This window comes from Taudactylus pleione, unplaced genomic scaffold (assembly GCF_031769625.1).
Source record: "Taudactylus pleione unplaced genomic scaffold, aTauple2 ptg000726l, whole genome shotgun sequence".
NCBI classification, from domain to species: Eukaryota; Metazoa; Chordata; class Amphibia; order Anura; family Myobatrachidae; genus Taudactylus; species Taudactylus pleione.
This window is the reverse complement of record NW_028285128.1, coordinates 4113060-4121131: the sequence shown is the minus strand read 5'-3', so window position 1 is coordinate 4121131 and position 8072 is coordinate 4113060.

The following is an 8072-nucleotide window of genomic DNA, read 5'->3' as shown; positions in this document are numbered from 1 at the left end:
TGTTAAGAACCAGGACTAGCTGACAAGTCCGAGGCTGGTTAGTGTTTTTGGGGGGAACCTCACGTAATTTTTTTTTAAAAATGAACCCTCTTTTTACCATTTACAGAAAGAAACATACACAAATAAGAATGATTTGTGTATGTTTCTGACCATCTCGCAGCTCAGGGGGTTGAGAGTTTGAAAAGTGATTTGGACAGAGAGTTTGCTCCTATCTCACCCGAGCTTGTCATCCCAATTCTTGGTAAATTTGAGAGATGTATGTTTTCGGTGAAAAGTACTCCCGATGGGGCGGGCCTCGTATGTGGCCGCAATTTACCAGGGCTCCTTAGCTTGGATTCCCATTAGACCCTTCAGAGATAAGATATCTGGGGGTCCATCTACCCTGAATGGTGCAGGAGGCTTTGGAGACCCGGCGGGGAGTGGGATGCTGGCCATTTCACTTACCCGGCTGTAGTTTATCCCCGGAGTCGGCTTACGCTGTTGAGCGCTCAGCTTATCCGCCATCTTGTTGGCGTGGGAGATCCTGCGCGGGAGTCGGAGAACTGTGCCTGATTCCTGAGAGCGGGCTGGTCGGAGACTGGACGGGCCATCTTCAGTTGGGTCTCAGCCCTGGAGAATACTCCCCGTGAAATTCTAGCGGGGGAGTGCCTAATTAACGAATGCGGGAGCAGACCTTGTGGTGCGGACTTACCTGGCTTGCCTGGATCGCGGGTGAGAGGGCTGAATTCTCCCTGACTCCGCAGACGGGACCCAGAGACTGGGACAATCCTTGCTGCCCCATTGAGCGGAACGGCCCTTTCCTCCTATTGGGGAGCTATCAGCGGCCGGGGAGACGCGGAGGGAAACTGCCTGCCCGTGAACTTGGCGCCCATTTTGACCACACCTGATCTCCCTCTGTGGTGCTCGTTTGCCTGAACTTCTGGAGGGCTGCTGTCGGCTGTGCTGCTGGAGGGTTCGGTGTCTGATGTGCCGGCGCTCTATGTGGTGGATGTCTGGGGTGACCGCTTCTCGATCCAGAGTCCCACGGAATTTGAGATCTGCATATTGGGCCTCGCAACATTAGCTGGGGTTGAGCTGTTTGGCTGCACCTGATCGTGGATGTCCTGCCTGCCCTGAACGAAGAGTTTGAAACCTATCCAAACGGTGGAGGAGGGAGATTACCTTTGGGATACATACAGGCGGAGTTGTTATCCTTTTGTCAATTTGTCCTGATACACAGCTAAATTACGCAAGTGTTTATTCTATGGTTGTTGACCTCAGGTCTCTCCCTTGTCTGTGATTTTTCTACCCCCTGCACCCCCTCCCTTTCCTAAATCTGGGGCCAAAATTTTTTCCCTAAATCTACCAATCCTATGTCTCCTTCCTAATACCTCTACATAGTGGATTATACTTTCACAGTTTAGGAGGCTTATTTTATTGATCTATGTGATCTTACTGCCATCTAGTGGCGAATGTTGCAATTCACGTTATAATGTATGTTGTGCATTATTTGTATTTTTGAGATATTTCTCTACTTTCAGGATACATCATGTCATGATGTATGATTTTTGATTATATGTAGTAGTCCCTCTACAACCAATATATATATATATATGTGTGCGCATAAGTAGATACAGCAATATATACGTTTTTATCTTTCATTCTCACTGTGGCCGTTTTGGGTATGCAAAAATATTTTACAATGACCAGGAAATCTGCGAAGGGTACTATGTCTCAGGCGAAGCCATCCGCGTCCGCGGTGTCTTCCCCCCCTAATTCCCCTGGTGTTTCTATCACTCCCCCATCGTCACCTAATTTGGCCTTGGAGGGAGATACACAGCACTCAGTGCTTTTGGCAGCTCCTACGGCTACAGCAGCGGCTCAGGAGATGCTTTTGGTTATTAAGCCCCTAATGGAACAACAATTTAAGGAATTTAGCTCCACTTTGATGTCCATGACCTCACAAATAGAGTCTCATGAAAAGAGGCTTGATGCAGTGGAACAACGCACAAGCGATGTGGAGGACACTATGTCGGCTCTACAGTCGTCTTCTACCTCACAGGGAGATACTATTAAGGCTCTCCTAGATAAGATAGATGATTTGGAGAATAGAAATCGAAGGAATAATCTTAGGTTTCTGGGAATTCCGGAAACGGTGAAAGGGTTTGCCTTAATTGAATATCTGCAAAATGATCTCAATAATGCCTTAGGTATAACCCAGATGTCTCCTCCCATGATTATTGAACATGCACATCGACTGGGACCAGAGAGATCTACTAACGTTTCTAGACCCCGCCCTGTACTAGCTAAATATTTAAACTTTAGAGACAGGGAGTTAGTACTTCGGTCCTATAGACGACAAGGGTCTCTGGTTATTGAGGGTCACAGACTCTTGATGTTCCAGGATTTCTCGGCCACAGGGTCTCAAAAAAGAAAAGAATTCTCTCCACTTTGCAAAATACTCTTTGATAACCATATCCAATTTGCACTGTTGTTCCCTGCGAAACTGAAAGTTACCGTGGATGGAGTAGTTCATATGTATGATGACTTAAGGCCCACATACATCAGAGATTGATTGCAGCAATCATGCAATTTGCAATCGATTGTCTATAAAAATCTTTCCCTTTTTCAATCGATTGTGGCAATTCTGCAATCTGCAATCGATTGTAAAAGGGAAAGATTTTTATACACAATCGATTGCAAATTGCACGATTGCTGCAATCAATCTCTGATGTATGGGGGCCTTTAGACAAGGCCAAAACATACGTGCACTCCCTGCCCATTAGATTTGCTGATTCAACGAGACCTAATGCTTGATAGCCTGATATTTCTGTGTCTTTATTTACAAAAGAGGGACACACATAGTGTACTGTTCTATTTTATATAAAATATGTTATGGGAAGTTGGGTTCCCTCGGTTTTGGGTTCTGACTTTTCTCATTTTAGTTGTATTATTTTTATGTGTCATGGAAATATGTAATGTACTACATGTTTCCTTGTTTATATGTTTGGAGGAAAATAGAAAATGGAGTTTGTCAGAGCAAAATGATGTTTTAATGGTAATATATGGAATTCTTCTCATCTTGAGTGGTTTGGGAGTGGCGGACGGCACCCCCCTTTTTGTTTTTCTAGTTTGGCTCCCCACTCGCTGGGATGGGGAGCGGACAAGGTGGTTCATAATATCTGCATGGGTTCAGTCTCTAGACTGGGGTTAGATAATAGTAATGTCTTCAGCTGATAATTCTACATTAGTTTCCACAGTACATAATTCTATCCGTATGGTCTCTTGGAATGTGAGGGGATTAAACTCTCCAATTAAATGTAGACGAGTGGCTACACACCTTAAACAATTAGGATCGGATATAGCATTTTTGCAGGAGACACATTGGGCGCATTCGGATGATATGTGTCTGCGTAGCTCCTGGATCAAGGAATGCGTTTCGTCTTCCTTTGTCACTAAGAAAAGAGGTGTGGCCGTAGTGTTTCACAAACGTTTAGATTATTCTAAAATTAGTTCAGAATGTGACCCGGAGGGCCGATATATTTTATTAGATGTGCTTTTGCGGGGGGAACCCTATACCCTCCTGAATATTTATGCCCCCAACTCTCCTAATTTGGAATTTTTTCGAACAATTTCTAATTTGCTATTGGGTCGATCCACTCCGAACCTGCTGGTGGGGGGAGACTTTAATGGGGTGGCTGATGAGACACTTGATAGACTGGGATCTTCAGCCTCTCTATCATCACCGGGACCGGGGGGTGTGGGGCTATTACTTTCGCTTCACAAATTGTGTGACGTGTGGCGACTTCTTAACCCCACCGACAGACACACTCCTATCACTCTCGAGTGCACAGATCATTCTCCCGAATTTATTACATATTAGTGGATGATCAATTGATTCCTTCTGTACATTCTAGCGATATCCATAGCATAGTCATATCAGATCATGCTCCGGTCTCTTTAGATATCCGAACTAAGTCGTATGAGGCGTCACATAGATTTTGGAGGTTCCCATCTTTCCTTAGCCAATCAGATCACTTTAAACAGTATCTCCAATCCAAATGGATGGACTTCGTAGATGACAATATAGAGCATTGGGAGGACTCAGTCCTTTTTTGGGAAACTTCCAAGGCGGTCATTAGAGGTCATATACTGGCTTATCAAGCTGGGAGGAAGCGGGAATATCGGAGTAAATATGGCGTATTACATGATGCTGTGCATTCGGCCTATATTAAATATGAGACTGACCCCTCTGATGACAATTTTGCGATCTACAAACAACATCGTCAATTATTAGAGGGTTTTGTGTTGACCAATGCTCGGACTCAGATGGATTATGCAAAAAATCGTTATTATAGATGGAGCAATAGATCGGGACGTCTATTGGCTAATATGGTGATGGTGCACAATAATCGACATACCATTAAAACAATAAGACACCCTATTACAGCTGCTCGTTTGACATCTACACCTGAAATAGTATCCACATTCCAAGATTATTATAAGTCTCTATATACAGCTACCCCAGAATTCCCTGAGTTACGTAGAGATCTGCTGAATGAAGCGGAGCTTCCGAAACTCACTTCAACTCAAAGAGATATTTTACTTCAAGATATTACAGAAACAGAGATTTCAGAGGTTATTTCTTACCTTCATAATAACAAATCTCCAGGCCCTGACGGTTTTGCTGGGGAATATTATAAGATGTTGCAACCCCAACTGGTCCCATTTCTTACTACCTTATTCAAGGGAATATTGGAGGGTCAATTACACTATCCAAATTTTAATGATGCATTTACCATAGTCATACCTAATCCCTCTAAAAACCCGGAATTAGTTACATCCTATAGACCTAATACACTTTTGAATCAAGACTTCAAGATACTGACCAAAATTATGGCCAATCGTCTTCAATTAATTTTGCCTGACATCATAACACACCATCAATTGGGTTTCACAAGAGGTAGGTTTTCGGTAAAGGGAGTTAGAACGGCTTTAGCAGCTATAGTGTCTCACTCTAGCTCCCGATCCCATCTGGAAGAAATGCTTTTGAGCTTAGATGCTGAAAAGGCATTTGACACAGTGTCGTGGAATCATTTGCTTAAAATTTTTGAATTACGAGATTTCGGTAGACCCTTTTCGGCTCTATTTCGATTTCTATATCATGAACCGACCACTACACTGATGATCAATGGCACTTGTGGTTCCTCCTTTACAATGATGAGGGGCACTAGACAAGGATGCCCTTTGTCACCAGTATTATTTAATATTGCCCTAGACCCAATGTTGCGTGTTCTTCAGTCTTGGCCAGACTTTACAGGTATCCGGGTGGGTTCTCACGAACTTAAAGTCCAGGCTTTTGCTGATGATTTATTACTTTATGTCTCGGATCCAGCACAAACTCTACCAAAAATCTTTGATAAAATGTCAGATTTTGCTAAGGTCTCAGGTTTTAGTATTAACTCTGATAAATCAGAAGCATTGTTCTTGGGTCCTACAGTGAGACCGCATTGAGGGGATTTATATCCGGTAGTATGGGTCCCTATTTCACTTAGATATTTGGGAATTGAATTACCTCGAAATATTGGGGATTTATATGATCTTAACATGAAATCACTCATTCGGGAGGTGGTGGGGGATCTGTCTAAATGGCGACATCTTATGTTATCATACTTGGGTAGAATCCATTTATTGAAAATGATATCTTTTCCGAAATTGTTATATCCCTTACAGATGTTGCCAATTTTGCTTTCCAAGGAAGATGAAAAATTCCTGTATAAAACATTTAGGGAATTTATCTGGAAGAACAAACGACCTCGTATTGGTTTAGTGAAACTTCAGCAAACTAGGGCTAACGGTGGGGTCAATCTACCTGACCTAAAATTATATAGCCATGCTGGAATTTTGAGATACATACGAGATTGGATACACAAGACTGATTTATATACTGATTCACAGATGGACCAATTTTTTTTACATGACCAACACATATTGGCATTCCTTCATTCCCATATACAGGAGATTTCTGAGGATATTATTAACAATCCCTTACTGATGGTTGCATGGAGAGTTTGGCAATACACTCGAAAACAAAGAAATTTAAATTCTCACCATTCTCTTTTCCTCCCACTTTTATTAAATCCCGAGTTTCAAAACGGAGAGGCTTCTGTGCCTTTTCTGTCATGGCCAGATAGGGGAATACCTTATGTCCGGGCATTGGTCGACATTGAGAACAGTAGACCCCATCGAGTGGCGGAACTGGTAAATAAATAAAATTTGCCCCATTCCCACTCTCTGGCAATGTATCAGGCACAGCACTATGTGAGCTCTATGATACGCTTCTTTTCTCCAGCAGACTGGTCCAACTCCTTGGATCTGTTACTAAATAGACCTATGGGAGGCAGGGGAGTAATTTCCCTCCATTACAAAATTCTTCAGATTCCTTTAGATCATTCCAAAGTCTCTACGGGATTATCTACTTGGTGTAGGATCTTCCCTCATATCACTGTGGAGGGTCTATTGCGCTCATTCCTCTATTCTCAATCAGTACTCTCGTCAAGCATGTACAAAGAAATGTTTTATAACATTTATCATAATGGGTATTTCTCCCCTCACCACAGGTTCTTGATGGGATTGTCTGATGATAGTAACTGTGCTAAATGTGGGGCCTCTGAGGCAACTTTCACCCACTGTATGTGGGAGTGTCCCCTTATACGTAGATTCTGGTCAATGGTTAATAGATTCGCATCAAGTTCTCTGGTTAATTACCTCCCATTGTCGGCAGAATGGGCGATTTTGGGTATTTTACCATCATATGTTTCGGGCACAAGAGATAGTAAAAAGCTATTAATGATTGTATCAGCGGTGGCTCGTAAATGTATATTACAGAGCTGGACTCATGCAGATCCCCCGTCGCTTTCTTTATTTAGGGCTAAATTATTTTTCGCTTTTCAAATGGACTGGCTAGAGACTACACTACACAAGGAGGCTAAGACAGCAGAATTTTTTCAATTATGGGAAGGTTTTATAGACTCCCTTGCGGTGGAAATACATAGCCAAATTTATTTATGTTTTAGACATACCTCTTGGTACGAAACAAGGATTCTACAAGACGATCCGCCTATTGTGCTTCCTATCACGGGTTAAGGGGAAACCTGTCTTCGGTTGGATTTTGGATATCTTGTTATTTTTTGAGGGGGGTGCCGGTCGTGTCTAGACTACTTAGGGAATATATGTTTATTCAGGTTCTACTCAAAGAGGAAAATGTGATACATTTTATTGATTTAACACTATTTGTATATTGCTGCCATTAATGATTCTTTATTCCATGTGTTGCCTGCTAATTCTGTAAACAATTGTATTTTTGTTGTATTATTGCTGTGATGAATAAAAGAAATTAAAAAAAAAAAAAAAAGTACTCCCGATTTGGCCCGATGGTCGTTTGATTCGAGATTGCTATCTCAGCTAAGTTTTACGAGTGAGATGAAAGCCCCAGCCCTTATTTATCAAATTATCCCCCTCACCCCCAGCTCTTATATATCTAATTATCCCACTCACCCCCAGCTCTTATATATCTAATTATCCCACTCACCCCCAGCTCTTATATATCTAATTATCCCCCTCACCCCCAGCCCTTATATATCTAATTATCCCCCTCACCCCCAGCCCTTATTTATCTAATTATCCCACTCACCCCCCACCCTTATATATCTAATTATCCCCCTCACCCCCAGCCCTTATATATCTAATTATCCCCCTCGCCACCAGCCCTTATTTATCTAATTATCCCCCTCACCCCAGCCCTTATATATCTAATTATCCCCCTCGCAACCAGCCCTTATATATCTAATTATCCCCCTCACCCCAGCCCTTATTTATCACTTACCAACACCCCAGCTGCACATTTCTCTCCCCCCCCCCCTTACCAACACCCCAACATCACTTACAACAGTACACTAGTTTTTTTTTAAAAGTCCTTACCTGATTCTGGTCCTCCGGTCCGAGTTGGCTGTGTAGTCTGCTGTCATCCTCCCACACACTCGATGTAAGCAGCCATGCCTGGGCGGGAAGCTCCCAGAGAGCAGAGCACTGAC